Raw genomic sequence first — 19,253 nt, forward strand, 5'->3', positions numbered from 1 at the left:
CTCTAGATTCTACTATTGCAGTCTAATTAAAGGAATTAAAAATAAAATAAATTAATGAAAGCCCTCAAGTGATAAAATAAATTAATGAAAGCCCTCAAGTGATAAAATAAATTAATGAAAGCCCTCAAGTGTTCTCTTCATATGGAGATGTGTTCAATCAATTTATACTATTTGTTCTTAGTTCTTCAATGTATCTTATGTTCTATTATTATCCTATTTTGTAAAAGAAAATTGGAGATATACTACCTATTTGCCCTAGCTTGAATAGGTTTATCACCTTGTTCCTATATCACAGCCAAATTGTAACCTCTCATAGAGAAGACAAACATCGACATTATCTAAGTGTTTTATTTGTTGTGGGATTTCAATGTTAGTCTAGGACTTGGGAAGTCATCTAATATGAGATTGTAAAATTGTATTGAGTAAAAATATAAAATAAATAAAATAATAATAATAATAATAATAATAATTGTAAGGACACGATTTGCTCCACAGCCCAAATGGATGGATAATGGCCCAACGAGCCCAAAACAATAAATTTGTTAAAGAGTGGGCTTGAAATTAAACTTTCAATGAGTTAGGTAGATAATGATCACAATAGGTTAGTTATTATTGAAAAGAATGAAACAAACAGTTTTAAACAAAAAAAGTTCTCCTTGGTCAAGTCCGAGGAAGGTCTGTTCTTATATATCTCTGTTAGACTTATACATAAATTATAGTTCTTGGGTACATAGTGATCTTTCTCTCGTTTTTCTAATGATCCCCCTTTGTAATGGGATTCTTCCCTTTTATATTTCCTCCCCTTCTTTCATCTCAGCCTTCCACGTGTAGATCAAATTGCTAATCTTCTTGATACTTGTCCCATCAGCACCTTCTTGAAGTCTTTGGAGGTAGTTGTAAGGCTGAAAGTTACTGTTCAAGTATCACTTCCACATTAATGCGGTCAGGGGGTTAGATGCAAAGCATTCAATGCGGTGGTAGCAGCTTTCTTCTCAGATATTTCCAACTCTCTTTTGTCTCATCCCTTTCTAATGTTTATCCTATCCTTCCAAGCACGATTGCCTGCTGCCCTGTTCTTGATGAATGGTTGGACTTTAGGCCTCCACTCTATTTAGCCGAGGAGGTATTTCTCCTCAGGAAATGTCTCCTGCTCATTGTGACCAAACCTCTTCCATGGCCTATTAATCTATATGCCTTCGCTAGTACTTATTTTTCCTCGAGCTATTTGATGTCCTCGGGTGCGGCCCACATCCCAATACCTAAATCTGAGCCCTTCATCCCTACAATAATAATACAAGAGAAAAACCATCAAGCAAAAAAAGAAGTATTAGAAAAATTTAGAGAAAAAAAAGGACATACCAAGATTAAGGTTTGTTAGCTGTAGATTTAGATTTGTAAAAACACCACCTTTAGCACCATGATACTTGTCCTAGGTCTCCCATCAAGCCTGATACAAGAAGCATTGATTTGGAAGTATTGGTTGGAATGCAAGAATTGTCATAGAGCAAGGAAGAGTCTTATGTTTAGGGTTTGAGGAGATGATTATTCTAACCTCTAACATTTAGGTTTAAGGAGGGACAATACTAAAAAGTCAATTAATTATTAATTAATAAAGAAGCATTGGTTTGGGAGTGTTGGTTGGAATGCAGGGACTATCATAAAGCAAGGAAGAGAAGGGAAGAGTCTTACGTTTAGGGTTTAAGAAGATAATTATTCTAACTTCTAACGTTTAGATTTAAGGAGGGACAATACTTAAAAATCAATTAATTATTAATTAATAAACTAAACACCAAATAAGTTTCCTTTCACTTGCCTCTTCAATATTTTTCTGTCTCCAAAGTTTAAAATTTAGCTCTTTCTCATTGAGCACAAAAGTAAAAGCTACTTATCCATGCAATGAGAATCAGATTTGTATGAGTTGAATTGTAGGGTTTCGTTGAGATAAGTGGAGAAAAGGAAGAGAGAGGAGCCAAAAAAAAAAACGTTTGAGAGAGGGAAGGTATTAGCGGGTTTGCGTTTGAGAAAACCTAGAATTCTTGGCTTTTAAAACTATAATAAAAAAATATAGGTGAAAAGAATTTTAAATGAATAATGATGTGGAAAATTGTTTTAAAAAATGATAATGATGTAGCAAACTCTGAAGAGATCAACAAAAAGTCAAAGGCTTCAGTTTTATATATATATATATATATATATATATATGGTTAAACTTGTTACAGATGAATTGTTTTATACAATTTTTTACACCCCATAAAAAGTAACCGAAATTATGGCTTAAAGACTTAAAGTCCTGATTTCCAATTTAAAGTTCGTAGCTTTACGTCACAATTTCAGTTGCTTTTGAAATGTGTGTAAAAATTGTTTGCATAATAAAAATTAAACACTACTCTAAAAATTATAAATCGGTAGATTTGATTCCTATACTCGGTTCTAATGATTAAATATCTTCGGCTTTTTTATTTATTTTTTAAATCTTTTGTTCTTTGTATTATCAAATCCACTTATATAGCCCACCTAAAGGGATCAAATCTGTCCTGATTTTGTTTGGGCGCTTATATATATCAGATGATGAGTGTGATTTTAGTATGATAATATTCTAATTATCATTGATAAACTTAATTATCAAAAAGCAGGAACCCATTGGACTTTTTTCTTTTCTTTCTTTCTTTTATGTGGGTGTTTAGAGAATATTTGACTATCACAAAATGTATGGAGTCCCTTAATTATAGAGAAGAATTCTTTTCTCAAAAAAAAAATAATAATAAAGAATTCAGTACAAGTTGCAATAAGATGCGAATTTTTTTGAGAACCAATAAGATGAGAATTGAAAACATTTTTATGAATATTAAAGATTGCCAGTTAATCTTCTCAAAAAAAATATTCGTTATGTTAATAAATTGGTGAACGAGAAATTGATTTTCTTATTGCCTAGTGATTTCAAACCTTCTTTATCTTCTTCTTTTTAATTTTCGTAGCCAACAAAGTTCTGATCCATTATATTGTCTCCTTTTGCACTGTAATTCAGACAGTACTACATCTACAAAAGTAAACACAAGATGAAGGAATCTATTCATCAAAAAATAAAAAGGAAAAGAGAAAAGGAAACAAAGAGAAGAAGTGTCACCATCACTATAAATTTTATCATATAGGTAGTATAGATTGGTGTCGGACCACTTTTAAAACATTACAAAAAATAATAATTAAGACAGTTATTTACTATATTATTAATTTGACACTAATACACTTTTTTTTTTTTTTGGAAAACTTTTTAAAAAAATAAAATTATAAATAAACTAGGGTCTGGTTTAATCTACACTTAGTGTACCATTAAGTAATGTTATATCACCAAATAATTTTTTATTATATTAATATTTTAAAAATCTTACTGTTAGATTATGTGTTCTTTATGTTCTTAACACACATACTAAGATTGTACTACCAAGTATCACTAGTAGCTAAGAAAGAGAACTCTCTCTTCTCTTAGGCAGTAGAAGTTGTTCTGTCCCTTCTTTCCAAGGAGAGTTTTGTCACCTCTAGTGGTAACAAGTTTACCTCTAGAGCTTGTTGGGGTTTCTTTTTTCGGGTTATAGGGAAACACATATCTTTTCTTGAGTACTCCATTACATTCTGTTAGCCATGGAGGGTCTGGCAGATAAATGGAGTAACTTCTCACTGTCAGATAGAGAAAACACCGAGTTTGTTCTTCAAAAGGATCAACGATCAGGAGAGTTCATCATTGCGGCACAGTTTTTGACTCCACGTTTCTTGAACATGGAGATTCTGGCAAGGACTTTCAAGCAACTGTGGAGGTCCACAAAGGGTTTCAAGATCCAAAACCAGAAAGATCACAGAGTCCTCTTCATCTTTGACAACCTGAACGATGTTGATCGAATCCTTCAAAGCCAACCCTGGAGTTTTGACAAATACCTAGTTATGTTATAGTGATATGATACAGATGTCTTAGTCCGCGACATGGTATTTACAAAAGCACTCTTTTGGGTGCAGGTCCATAATATCCCGGTACGTTTCATGAACACAAAAGTTGCTGAGGGAATCTGTGACATTGTGGGCGAAGTGCAAAAATCAACCAAGGTAGTTGATGATGATGGTGGATATTTTATTCGGGTCCGAGTTAGTATCGATATTACCCTACCCCTCTGTCGAGGAAGGGTTATAACCAAGGAGAATGGTGAGAAACATTGGGTTAACTTTAAGTACGAGCGCTTGCCGAATTTTTGTTTTTGGTGTGGTCGTCTGAATCACAGTGACAAAGATTGCAGCCTTTGGATTGAGAGCAAAGGTACCCTTTCACCAGATAGTCAACAATTTAATTCCAGTCTAAGGGCAGCCCCATATACGGCTGGTGGGAAGAATGTCATCTATGTCCCAGTTTTTTACGAACGACGACAACCTTTTGTTACTTCGGAGCCTTCTGAGGTGGTGCCCAACCAAGCTCTGGTGGTTGACTTATTAGAACAAGGTCCGGTTAAGGAAGTCCAACCAGCAACGGTTACAAAAAAAGGAGTTGAAGGAAGTAATGGTGGGGAAGAGGAAGACATGGTATCGGACGTAACTAAAAGCATTAAAGGAGGCAGGCTGTCAAAATCAAATTTGGAGCCAGAATTATTGACAATAAAGGACCCTATCTCCAACAGATTGTCACCTATTAAAGCTTCAGTTATTGTGGGAAAGGAATTTAATGCGAAGTCATTAAATAGAGAAGCCGTTGATTCAGAAAAATTATTTGAAATCAAAATCAATGAAATTGATGAGATTTTAAATATTGCAAGTCATACTTCAGTTTTCAAAGGAAATTCAATGCCCGGAATTTATGATGGTAATAATTCACATGCAAACCCTAGCCATCCCATAATGGAAAATACGTTAGACGATCCTGAAGTTAATGCTCCTCCAACGTCCAAAGTAACAGGTTCCCACGCAGCCTAGGAGTAGAAGCAACAAACACATCAGGAAGAAGGCAGTGAGTACCAAGGAAAAAAGCAAATTGAGTCGAGGGAAGAGAAGTGGGGAAGCCCATCTGGAGTTACCAAGTAAGCGTAGGCTGGTTTCAAAGGATGATGAATATAGTTCAAACTCAATGGTGGAGGCTAAGACTCAACCCCGCCAATCGCAATGAGTTGCTTAGTATGGAACTATCGTGGGCTTGGGAACCCATGTATAGTGAATGAGCTTGCTAGTCTGGTGTGGGCTAAAGATTCCTCTGTCGTGTTTATTGCCGAAACATGGACAGATGAAGCTAGGCTAAAAGATGTGAAAAGAAAAATACAGTTTGATAACATGTTTGTAGTACCAAGAGCATTTGATATGGGAGGTGGATTAAGGTTGCTTTGGAGATCGACTATTGATGTAACTGTGGAGGGTTCAGGCACAAATTATAAATACAATGTTTCAAGAAGAAGATAGGGCAGGGATTGGAGTGATCATTCGAGAATGCCAAGGAAAAGGCTTGGCACACATGGTCGGAATCATCCCTCTCCCCCTAACTGTCGTAGAGCTTGGAACTTTGGCTATATCAAAGGCTTTACAGTTTGATGCTGATCTGAGTTTGGAAGATGTCACCCCAGAGAGAGTTTCAGAGATTGCAATGAACACTTTGAATGCAGATTCGCAGTCTTTGGAATCCTTTGGTTTACTTAGTTGTGATGTTAAATGTTTTGCAAGTTTATTTCATTATATTAGGTTTTCACATGTTCGTAGAGAAGGATTGTTGTATTCTCACATTAAAAGAAACGACAATGGGGTTGATCATAGTCTGGCTAAAAATGCATTATGCATACCAGATTTTCAAGTATGGATGGAAGATGCCCCATCTCATATTGGTTCGATTTTACAATTGGATGTAGTTGAATTTCATTTTATTAATAAAATCCATCAGTTTCTTTCTCAAAAAAAAAAAAAAAAAAAAAAACACACACACACACACATACTAAGATTGGTGCAAATCGGGTGTTATTTATTATTAGTGTGTAGCCTCATGCATATGCACGGGTTCAATTAAAAAAAATCACAATTATACATTTTTTTTAGAAGAGATTTAAATTATACATAGAGAGTGTTTGGATTGCATCTGTGTTTTCATGCAAACGCATTTTTTTTATTTTTTTTTTCTTTTTTTAAACCAGCGCCTATTGCACTGTTCATGGGACATAAACAGTGCAAATAGGCAAATAAACAATGTTTTTGGTGCAAAAAGTAATCCAAATTTTTTTTTTATTGTTTTCAACTTTTAGTTTTCAATTTTCAATTTTCAGCAAAATAAGCGATATCTAAACTCACATATAGTATTAGCTTACACTTTTTTAAAACCATACATTTCTAAATTATGTAATGGTTTCTCATTATATGTATATATGATTTAAAATTTAATTGAATTTAGACTCTTCGATATTTTCACCCAATAATTCACTTGACACAAAAATTAAAAAATAAATGAACACATAGAGGAAAATTGGACCTTGATTGAAATTCAATTTAGAATCTAATTGGATTTAGACTCTTTGATTTTTACACTCAATAATTCACTTGACACAAAATTAAAAATTAAGTAGGACGTGCAAGTGGCGTAAAATTGAGAATCCAATTAAAATGCAACTGGATTTTCTTTGAGTTTTTTGCTATTAATATATGTGTGTGTGTGTGTGTGTGTGTGTGTGTAAGGGCACGTTTTGATCCACAGCCCAAGGGGTTTGGACAATGACCCAATGAGCCCAAAACAATGAATTTGTTAGAAAGTGGGCCTAATACTGAACATTCAATGAGTTAGAATATTGATCACAATAGGCTAGTTAGTATTAGAATGAACAAGACAAACAATTTGAAAAAGAAAAGTACTCCTCAGTCAAATCCAAGGAAGGTACGTTCTTATATATTTCTCTTAGACTTATACAAAAACTCAAGTTCTAGTTATTTTTCTTATGGTTTTTCTCCCGATCCCCCTGTAATGGAGTTCTTCCCTTTTTATATTCCCTTCTCTTCTTTCATCTCAGCCTTCCACGTGTAGATCTGATTACTAATCTCCTTGATACTTGTCCTATCAACGCCTTTCTAAAATCTTTGGGGGTAGCTATAAGGTTGAAAGTTACTATTCATGTATCACTTCCAAATTAATGCAGCCAGAGGGTTAGATGCAGAGCATTCAATGCGGTGGTAGCAGCTTTCTTCCTAAATATTTCTCAAATCTCTGTTGATTCATCTCTTTCTAAAGCTTATCCTCCCAAGCATGGTTGCCTACTGCCCAGTACTTGATGGGTGGTCGGACTTTAGGCCTCCACTCTGTTGGCCAAGGAGGGATTGCTCCTAGGACAACGTCACCTGCTCATTATGACCAAATCTCTTCCTTGGCCCAATAATCTATTTGCCTTTGCTAGTACTTATATGTCCTCAAGCTATTTGATGTCCTCGAGCGCAGCCCACAGCCCAATATCCTTATCTGGGCCCTTAATCTCTAAAATAGCTCCTTAAAATTCTACTCTTTCTTTTCTCGGGGAAAAGTAGAGTTTCGATTTTAGGTTCCTGTACCTCCCACGTTTATCACATTTCCTTACGTGTAGGTGTCTTTTCACTTGCAATGAGCACACTCCTAACACTTTGACATCCGCGACGCTTTAGCATTTATTCCATATGGTGCCCTGTCCCCCACGTTCTACAATGTGATGAAAATCATACGATGGGGATTTTCCATAAGGATTCAAGTGGGAACTCCCCCGCTTATTTTTTTTTTTCCTATATAAGTTGTTTGAAGAGTCCAGAAGCCCCGCTTTTTGAATATTCAACTCTCAAGAACCAGTTTAAGGTGCTTTTCCCATATCTTTGTATGTGACCTTCATCCTACACACTTATTTTTAGGACCACTCCTTCCTCGGCCACTCAATTTACACTCTATTCTTCTAATATCCTCCACTTACATCTCAAATGGGTAGATTTGCTGGCTTAGTTGACACTCCAGAGGGCATAGAGAGCTTTAAGGCCCGTTATAACATACCAACTGGGGTTTCGATCCGTCATTGTGGTGTGCTGTCGTAGGCAACCAAAAATAAAACCTATACTCCTAAAACTATATGTAGTAATGCGAGTAAGGATCGTTCCCACGGAGAGTATCTAGCCTAGTTTTATGCTATGTGAACAAGGAGGGTTGGGGGGGTTTGAGTATAATGAAAAAAATTTTAAGAAAAACAATTAAGGAACAATTCAAATTAAAATATCGAAATCAATCAAGAGAACAAACCTTGGTCCAAGTCAACATCCACCATCGGAATTTTACAACTGATCATCGATGCAAGTATATATCAATTCACACTTTGAATATTCACTGTTGGAACTATTTTCCTATCTCTCCTTAGTCGTAGTTAATTAGAAAACAAGTGATCTAATAAACCCTAACTACTAAACAACCCAAGACAAGTGCTAAAGGTTTAATCTAGTAGCAGCCTTAAGAATTAAAGAGATCAATGAAACTAAACAACACAAACACAAGCGGTTGTATTTAATTTAGTCGAGCATTCTTCCTAAGATCTAATAATTTCTGACGCAGCAAATCATTAAATCTTGGTTGCTTCACAAGTTAGAGAGATCAAACAATTACGGATTTGATATCTAACCTAGCAGTAGATTGCAAAGAATAATAAACTAGTAGGCCTCGTAGTAATTAAACTAGACAATCATGAAAATAAGCACAGAAAAACATCCGAAATTCAAAACATAAATTGAACAATAAAAACAAATTAGATCTCACAGTTTTATTGATTCCGAGGCTTCAGTTTCCTTCGACCAAGTATAAAAGTTTTAGCCACACAGGGCCATAATGAAAACTTAAAGGAAAAAATTAGAGAAGAGGGAAGAGAAAGGCGTGTGTGTGTGTCTAATTCTGATTTCTCCTCCCCCTTTTACACATTAATTCCCCCTTTCCCAAGCCTACAAAATCTCCTAAAAATATTCTCAATAATAATATCCAAATCTAACTAATTAAGGAAAAATATTAAAAATAAAACAAAGTCCTAATATAACTAGGAAAGTGGTGTTTTTCAGCTGGAAATTTCGTGCACCAGATCTGGAGGCCTTCAAAAATAAACCACATCAGATACGTGTATTAGAATTTCAGGCAAAGGAACATTCCAGAACGTCAGTAGTGCACGTGCAGCAAATTCAAGCCCGATTTCGACCTTGATGCAGCCCGTATCTCTCAAAACTCAAAACGTGAAAGTTGTAGAGATTTGTCTTGGCGTTCCATAGCATCTTGAATCATCTCAATCGGAGCTTGGATGAGAGAGTTATTCACAGATTATGAAGCAATGTCAAAGCTGTCCAGAATCACCCAATTAGCTACGTTTTGCACTTAATGCCTCCATTTGCATCCTAAATCAAAATATAAGAATAATGAGTACATTTAGGCACCAAATAAATATAAAAGACTAAATATTAAGGGAGAAAAATATGAAATTTTGCATTCTTATCAAATTGCCTTCAAGGAGAATGGCATACCATGAGATCAGAAGGAGAGGCGGTAATCCCAATGATTACCTTTATAGAGAGAGGGATGAGGATCCCTATGAGTAGAGTAACTAAGGACTTCTTGATCGCCCACAAACTCTGCCGGACCCAATGTGCCCTAAACATGTTTAGGATACTAGGTAGCGTAGATGCCCTTAATGAGAAGATGGGTGTAAACCTCACCCATCACGATGTTAACTGGGTGTACAACTGCCAGCTTCTTAAAAGCACAGGTTATTACCTTAAGACTAAGGTCTTTGAGGTCAGACTCATTTCATGTTTTCTCGAGACTAACAAGGGCATGGACCAAGATTTTCTAATTGTCTCGGGTGAATGGCATGATGGACTTCATTGCCCAACACAAGATGAGAAACCAGATGGGGTATTTAGGTTTAGGTTCCCTATTTCAATAATACACACTTTGCACTTACAATCTCTTGTTCCTTTTCTTGTAATTTGTAAACTAACTATTCTCTATCTAACTGAATCATATTCTAATGATACTTTTATCTTTGGAATTATTACAGATAAGCATTTTACGACCCTTAACCTTAATCTTGTCAACGAGCCCAACCTGACGAGGATACTTCAGTCCGAGATCGTTGTTCATACTAACGGGCAACTATGAGCTGCTTACATCATCCTTGGCTACAAACCCATATCCACCAGCTTCTAGGCTCCTAAGTACATTATAAAGGCGAAGGATCCTCGGCTGCACCAAATTAATGTTGCAGTGCCCGGCTTCCTTATCGGTCCTCCCCCCACAGGCACTCAACTAGTAGAGCTACCTATTCAATGAGTTCCCGAGGAAGAGGCAACTTCTTCACACCCAGGTCCAGAGGAAGAAACCACCAAAGTAGTAGTGGTTGTAAACTCCAGCAAGGATACAAACGAGGACTTTAGAGTCTTTAACTAGCCTTCACCAGCAAGATCCCCCCTTGCTCCCTTCTCCTAGTTGCCTTCCGCCCAAGTAAGCGTTAGTCAAAACCTGCCAAGTGTACCTTCAGCCATACCTTCAACCATGGTACTTCAACGCAAGCAAAAGACCAGCCTTCTTTAGCTTCTAGAGTCACACGTCGGGGGATTTGTTCCCGAAGTGGCTGTTCAGCCCCGACCTCCAACTCCCATTTCTGCCCATACTTCCCCATTTGAACCAGTAGACAAGAAAAGGAAGCGAGATAAAAAAATAAAATAAAATAAAAAAGGAAAGGAAGTGTTGGAGGAGGGCGAAGTAGCTCTCAAGAAGGACCTTGAGCCTCAAAAAGGGGCCAAAATCTCCAAAGGGGCCCAAAGAAAGTTCTCGGCTAAGGGGTCAGTCACGAAGAGGGTGCCTGATCATCGCCTTAGTGTTCAAATTTGGAACCCTCCTTTAGAGATGGATGGAGCCCCCCTCCCCTTTTACTCCTCTATTACAGACTTCCAAAAGGGGAAGGCAGTTTACGTGGCTGATGCCCTAGAATGACCCCTACTCTTGCCTCAAGATATGGCCGACTTTAGGACACTAAAGAAGCATGAGGTGTTTCTAACCCTAAAAAGGGATCTGGCCATGGTATATATATATTTTTTAATTTATTACCTTTACTAAGTGTACATGCTATCTTTGCTCTTAGAGAATTTATTTTAACATCTCTTTTGTTTTTGGAAGGCGATTCAAACAACGAATATCACTGAGGAGTGGGTAGATGATGCCCACAAACAAATGAAGGACGAGGAAGGAGAGCGCATAACTGCCATCGAGGCATTCATTGTGGCTTAACAGAGGATCAAAGACCTCAATGTCAAATTGACTGAGGCAAATAGGGATAAGAAGAGTGCAGAGGCAGCTTTGGCTGGGGCAGAGAGGCAAGTAGAGGGTTAGCGTCAACAGTTGCATAAAACTGAGGATCATCTTACCATGGCCCAGGAGCAAATAGGGGATTTAAAGAAGAAACTAGAGAAAGCAGAGGAAGCTGCAGCTTAGGCCGAGCAGGAAGGCTATGACATTGGGGTGAGGGAAACTGAAGAAAACCTCAAGGCCCAAGTTATTGGTGTCTGCCAAGGATACTGCCTCCAAGTGTAGACTGAGGTGCTAAACCAAGCAAGAGTGGATGCTTCTTCAACACTTAGGAGGGCAGAAAATGTCTTCTACCCCCCAGCCCTTCGTGTAGCAGGCCCTTCTAGCTCCTGAACTGACGATGCTCCCAAAGCGCTTAAGCCAGTAGGGTTGCTCCTACCAATACTCTCTTAGCCTCTACTGACCCTTCCAAAAAGGCTAATCGAGCAAGTACCGCAGACAAGGAGAAGGATCCAGCTAAGGAAAAAGCTTCCAAGCTAGCCAAGCTTCCACCTACACCCAAGGATTCCTCCAAGGAAAAGGGGACAACCTAGGGCCAAGTACTTGTACTTGCCACACTCCCTTTCACCACCAAGGAGGGTCCCAAGGACAAAGGTGCAGCTTAAGCCACCATGCCTGAACCTTCTGGCCAAACCGTAGTGAAGGCCAACCCTCCTCAACCTTAGACCACTTAGGATTTTTCTTATCATTACATTTTTTTTTTTAAGTATTTCTTTTATGTATTTTTTTTTTTTTTAGTATGTGTTCCCTTTGCCTTTTTCAAGGCTCTATTTAATGAAAAGTGCTAAGTTCCTTTACCTTATCAACGTTTTTATGTTAATTACAATGTTGTTTTATTGTTGAACATAGTTTAATTGTCCAACTGTAAACTCAAGTTACAACCTCTTCTAAGTAAAGCATAACATTACCTCTAACCTTGACACATTTGTGCAACTAATAATCCAACAACTCAATTCCCATGCAATTGGCAATCTAACAAATTAACCTCCAAGCAACTGATAATCTATAATTTAACTTAGAAATAGGATTTGTGTACCTAAGATATTCAGCTCAAAAAAGCTATGTGTGATGAAGGCTCCATTCACAACTTCAAATAAATGTGAAGCATCAATTTATCCAAGGTATGTAGTCCGAGGGACCAAATATGACCAAGGCTTCACTTAACACTTAAAGGAATAGGAGGTGTTAATTTACCCAAAGTATGAGGTCTGAGGAACCCAAGCATAACCAAGGTTTTGTTTAACACGTAGATAAATAATTGAAAGTATTAATTTACCCAAGGTATGTGGTCCAAGAAACTAGGCATGGCCGAGATTCTGTTTAATACATAAATGAACAGAAAGTGTTAATCTACCCGAAGTATGAGGTCCGAGGAACCAAGCATGATCAAGGTTCTATTTAACACTTAAGTGAATATGGAAGCATTAATTTACCCAAGGTATGTGGTTTGAGGAACCAGACATGACAAAGATTTTGTTTAACACTTAAATAAATATGGAAGCATTAATTTACCCAAGGTATGTGGTCCGAGGAACCAGACATGACCAAAGTTCTGTTTAATACATAAATGAACAAGAAGTGTTAATTTACCTGAGGTATGAGATCCAAGGAACCAGGCATGACCAAGGTTTTATTTAACACTTAAGTAAATATGGAAGCGTTAATTTACCTAAGGTATGTGGTCCGAGGAACTAGACATGACCAAGATTCTGTTTAACATTTAAGTAAATATGGAAGTATTAATTTACCCAAGGTATGTGGTCTGGGGAACCAAAAATGACCGAGGTTCTGTTTAATACATAAATGAACAGGAAACAAAACATATAATTGTAGAAACAGAAAATGGCAAGACTGTCTTTCATTAATAATAATACTTTCATAGATTATTTACATTCCATGAAAGTGGTATAACATTTTCATCTAAGTCTTCCGAAAAGTAGGTCCCTATACTAGCCACCTAGGTGATGCAGTATGGCCCCTACCAGTTAGGCTGATGAGTTCTTTGTAGTACTCACAACCTTTCTCAATACTAAGTCACCTAGTGCTAATGGCCTCACTCTCACACCTGTATCATAGCCTTGTTTAAGCTTCTACTGATAATATGCTAGTTGAACTGTGGCAACTTCTCTTCGTTCATCAACCAAATCTAAACTTCTCTCTAGTAACTTATCATTGTTGTCGAGGGTGAACAAGCTTGTCCTCAATGTTGGAAACCCAGCTTCTAAAGGGATCACGACCTCGGACCCATAAGTCATTGAAAATGGTGTTTCCCCAGTTGATCAATGAGGAGTAGTCTAATATGTCTAAAGAACATGTGGTAGCTTTTGCACCCATCTACCCTTTAATTCGTCTAACCTCTTCTTAAGCCCATTCACTATGACTTTGTTGACTACTTCAGCCTGCCCATTTCCTTGTGGATAAGCTGAAGTGGAATATCTGTTCCTAATTCCCAATTCATAATAGTATCTCCTAAAGGCTATACTGTCAAACTAGAGCCCATTATCCGAGATGAGGGTGTAAGGAATCCTAAATCAAGTAACAATGTTTTTCCAAACAAACTTTTTTGCGTCTATATCCCTAATATTAGATAAGGGCTCAGCCTCCACCCACTTCGTGAAGTAATCAATTTTGACCAAAAGCCATCTTCGATTTCCCACAGCCTTATGAAATGGTCCTACAATATTCAGGCCCCACTGAGCAAATGGACATGGACTAGACAGAGGATTGAGTGCACCTCTAGCCTGATGAATGTTCAAAGAAAATTTCTGGCATTGACCACACTTTTTTACATACTCTTATGCCTCTTTCTACATACTCAGCCATTAATACCCTTGAGTAAGGGCTCTATGTGATAACGACATGCCCCCTATATGACTTCCACATATCCCCTTATGCAACTCTTCTAAAAGTGGCACCCTTGCCTCAGGATGAACACAAAGCAAGTATGGTCCAGAGAATGAGCATTTATACAACTTTTGCTCCTCAGACAACCAAAAACAAGCAGCTTTCCTCTGAACATTTTTTGCTTCTCCCTTCTCAGGAGACAAAACACCCTCCTTGAGAAATAGAAACAAAGGATCCGTCCAACTAGGTCCGACCATAATCTGGTGAACTTGGACTTTCTCCTTCCTCTCCTCGGCGGGCTTATGCAAATCCTCAACAAGTATAACCTGAGGTAGGTCTTGTCTAGAAGAGGTTGCCAAAGTTGCCAAGGAGTTAGCATGTGTATTCTTGCTTCTTGGGATTTGTTTTATGGTGAAAAACTCAAAGCTTGACTGCAAATGCCGAGCTTGATTCCAATATCCCTGCATTCTCAAATCATTAGCTTTTAACTCTCCCTTTACTTGTCCTACAATCAACCTTGAGTCCGAGAACACTTCAACAACCTTTCCTCCCATTTTCTAAACCATAGCAACCCCTATTAGTAAAGCCTCATATTTGGCTTTATTGTTCGTGGCTGAGAAGCCTAACCTTAAAGATTTTTCAATGGTGATCTTGTTCGAGGACGCTATTACCAGCCCCACCCCAAATCCCCTTTGATTTGTCGCACCATCAACATATAACTTCCCAGGTCAGGGTCCCTATAGAGAAATTGCCTGAACTTGCTTTCCTCTTAAGTTGTGTTCCTCAACCTCTACTTTTATTGGAGACTCAGTAAACTCTGCCACTAAATCTGCAAGAACTTGCCCTTTAATAGACGTACGAGGCATATACTTTGATAGCGATCAAGGAATCAGTTAGTTGAACAACACGGATCATGATGATGTTGAGGGCCTGAAAGATAAGAAATAAGAGATCAGAGGAGACCGGGGTTGGCCGGTCAAAACTCCTTCGATGATGAAGTTAGCAATTCTCCTCTTAAAGAAATATAGTGTCTGGAAAGAAGAAATACTTAGCCTTCTCTTGTCGGAGATTCATCCCCTTTTATAGGTTTAGGAAATGGTTATCCGTAGGATAACTTCCCCCTATTTCACGGAGTCCAGAGCGTACAACTTGATAACCTCTACAGCGGTTATCTTTTCATGTCAAAACTGCCTTGGTCTCGTCCTAAGTGCTGTTGGACGAGAAATGGTTCATCAGTCAGTAGATGTCGTCTAGAGGTTTCCACGGACGACAGGCGGGTAGTCTATGCCTTGTGAACTAAGGACGACTTACCTTTTCTATGGACGACATCCATGGATGAATAAGGAGTTGGCTATTTTTTAGACACCATCAGTTGCCCCCTTGTCCATGGGTTGTCTTAAGGATAATTTAGGCAATTTTCAAAAGGTGTACTTTATGCCACATGTCAACATCTAACTGATAAACTGATGCGTCTGGTTATTTTTTCAAGGACTATGCCACGTGTTGCACTTTGGTTGGCTGCGTCGTTTCGCATCCCAAAGTTTACAGCCTATAAATAGTAGAATTCCTCCAGTGCCCTTCACATTTCTGAGATTTCCTTCCTTGAGCATCCTCGTCTTAGCGCCTCGTCTAGAAGTATCCTCTCGTCCTTAGTTTCCTCGTCTAGATTTCAGGTATTTCTTTACTCCTCGTTCTCAGATTTTAAGTTTTCCTAAAAATGTTTGAGACCGTTCTTTCCTCATCTAGTAATAGTTTGGGCAAAGCCATAGATGAGTATCATGACCCAAGTAGTTTTAGTGGCTCTAGTGATAGTAGTAATAGCAGTACTAGTAGTGGAGGAAACACCATGGACAAGTATGTGTCCGGCGTCCCTGGGGAACCTTTAAAGGTTTTCGAAGGACTCAAGACAAGGAGCGAGTCTGGATCCCAGGTTGGTACAAGTGCCCCCTCGTCCAAAGTTCAAGACGAGGTTGAGGTAGTGTATAGTTGTGCTATAGGAATAGAATCCAAGACGAATGATAGGAGATTAGATTTGCTTAAAAAATGGTACCAAATCCCAGACGACCTCAAACCTAGGTTTAGCAGTTCGTGGGGAGTGGTGTTATCAGCCACATTTTGGGATAGGTATTTACGAAGCCTATTTCTTAGGTGGACTTAGGTTACCTTTAAAAGCTTTTGCCAGAGAATTACTTACTAGGTTAGGTATAGGTGTTTGTCAACTTAACCCCAATGCATGGAGGTTAATTGTCTCCATGCAAGTTTTGTGGAGGGAGGTATTTGAGGGGAACCGTCCCCTGACTGTGGACGAGTTCCTTTACTGTTACAAGCCTTTTGAGATCAATCAATCCCTTGGCTTTTATCAATTCACGGCCAGAGGGAAGGATTATAGATTGATTAAGTCCATAGTTTCCTCGGATAGGAACTGGAAGACGGAGTTCTTCGTCGTCTCAGGTTTCTGGGCTGGACGCCCTCTCGACGTTTCTCAAGACCCATTTCCTCCCTACACAGGAGAATTAGGGAACCTTCGTCCTGAAGGTATGCTTATGGTTGTCATTTTGCTGTGTTGTACTTACCTTTGTAGACGACTATCTAAATTTAATAATTTTTTTTTTTTTTTTTTTTTTACAGGTGCTAGACGACCTCACTTAGGCAGGTTTTATATTGAACGAATTCAAAAGGTTCGTCTGCACACTAACAGGGCTTTCCATTCTTTGGTTAGTCTTCAACGTCTTGCCACTTGGGGTTTGGGTCCCAACCCGTCCGCTGAAGCCCTTGCACACGAGCTTACCATTCGTAGACGTAAGCTCGCCCAATTGCTTCCCCTTACCTCTCTTTTTTCTTTTTGTTTTATTTTTAATATTTTTCTTTTCAGGAATAGCTGCAATGAAGGAAAACAAGGGCAAAGAAGTTGTGAATGAGGCTGCTGTAGCTGGGCAGGACGCACCACCTCAGTCTCATTCGTCCGTAGGTGACAAGAGAAAGAACTTATCGCTAGGGGTTAACTTGGGGAATCTTCCCAGCAGGCGTAGGGAGAAAAAGGTTAAGCACAAGTCGTCCAAGTCTAAGGACGTTCACTCCACACCTATTCATGTTCATGAGCCTGAAGACGTCCAGATCCTTGATTCAGAGCCCAAGGATTCTCCTATGCAAGCCCCGTCCACAGTTACGGCGCCTTCCTAGTCTCAGCCTTCTCACCAAGCACCTCAACACCTCATTGGGAACGAGGATCTTGCTTGGGAAAGATTTAGGACGGCTGTGACTGATGCGGACATGTCTGCTTGCTATAACATGTCATTGAAGGACTTCGAGCATTCTGGGGTTCATGATCTTTTCAAGGTATGTATTTTTATTTTTATTTTATTTTGTGTCTCGTTCTCTTTAACAAGCTTCCTAACTAAACCATGATTCAGGCCATGTCCAAGTTCATTGCTGCGTCCAGGCAAGCAACTGATTTGGACAAGACAAGGGTCTTGTTAGAGAAGAGAATCAAGGAAGTGAAGAACGAGAGCAAACGATGGGTTGAGGCAGCTGCTAAAGCCAATGAAGGGGCAAAGGAGCTGCAAAATCAGATTGAAGAGCTGAAGACTGATGTTGTGGAGAAGAAAACTCGTCTTGATCACTTGCAAAGAAGAATGACGAGCTGAATGATCTTCTCAAGAAGGCCAAGGAAGACGCAGTTGCAGAGTTTAAGGCGTCCAAGCAGTTTACAGATCTGCTGGATACCAACTATGCAGCTGGGTTTGAGGACTTCAGGATGGACGTCGTGGAGAACTTCCCCAACATTGATTTCAGCTCCATCAAGCTCAATTTTAGTGGTGCTCCTACCAGTTCCCTCCTCCAGACGAGCTCAGAAGATGTTAATGTAGAGGACGATGCTACAACCCAGCCACTCCAGGACGAGCAGAACACAGATGCCCCCCCAGCCTGATTATGCTTTTTTACTCTTTTTTTTTTTTTGTAACTTTCTATTAATCTCCTCCTTAACTTTTAGACGAGTTATCAAGTTTAACTTCAGGGTGTTTGGACGTTGGTCGTCCACCCTTAAAACAATTGTGTTTCTTTTTATTATATCAAGGACAAAAGTTATATTTTTGTTTTAAATTTTCTACTCGTCCATGAAGGTGATACCTTATAAAATGCTTGGAACTTTTAAGTACTCTTGGCGAAATACTCGTCATGGTGCAATCCTAAATATCAACATCACCTGTCTTGAGACTTCGCCTTTTTTTTTTCTTTTTTCTTTTCATTTCTCCAATGTAAATGACTTTGCATCCATCCATAAGCTTAATTGCTTTAGAACGTTCTTGGTTGACAAACCAGAGCATCGTCTTTGCATGTATCCGTCCATGTGTGGACGTATAATTCTCATCCTGTTTGTTTCAGGGGAGTTTTGTGGACGTAGTATTGTTCGTCCATGTGTGGACGTACTATGTTCCATCCCGTCTATTTCAGGGACGGATGTTTTGTGGACGTGCCATTTCAAGGGAAAATTTTCTCGTCTACACTTGGGCGTGCATACATTTCCCTTGTTTGTTGAAGTTATATCCCCGCGTCCGGAGAGTTTCCTCGTCTTGGGCTTTTCAGCCTTGTGGTGGGTTAGTTCAAATGAAAATAGCATGAAGGCTAGAAATTTACACAATACTTTGTACATAACATAAATATTGTTTACAGATAAGGCATATACATATATTTATGCCTTTCTTTTTATTAAGTACAAGCTCCATAACTTCGTCCATAAACACCACAACATAAATAGTAAAGCCTTAACTTCGTCCACAAACACAACATAAATAGTAAAGTATTAGTTCCAAACACAAACAACATTAAACATAAGTAGAACCATAAGTCTACAGACAAGGTCCAGGCTCGTCCATGGCCATACTGCCGTCTAGGCTCACTTTTACTGATAGTACCTCCTTAAGTGCTCCACGTTCCAAGGGTGCTCCAGTTTCCTCCCGTCCAGGGCCTCCAAGTAGTAGGATCCTTGCCTTTTACAGTTGATAACTCTATAGGGTACTTCCCAATTCGGGCCCAATTTCCCATGTGCTGGGTTTTTGGTTGCCAAAGA

The sequence above is a fragment of the Quercus lobata genome, chromosome 1 (assembly GCF_001633185.2).
Source record: "Quercus lobata isolate SW786 chromosome 1, ValleyOak3.0 Primary Assembly, whole genome shotgun sequence".
Classification (NCBI taxonomy): Eukaryota; Viridiplantae; Streptophyta; class Magnoliopsida; order Fagales; family Fagaceae; genus Quercus; species Quercus lobata.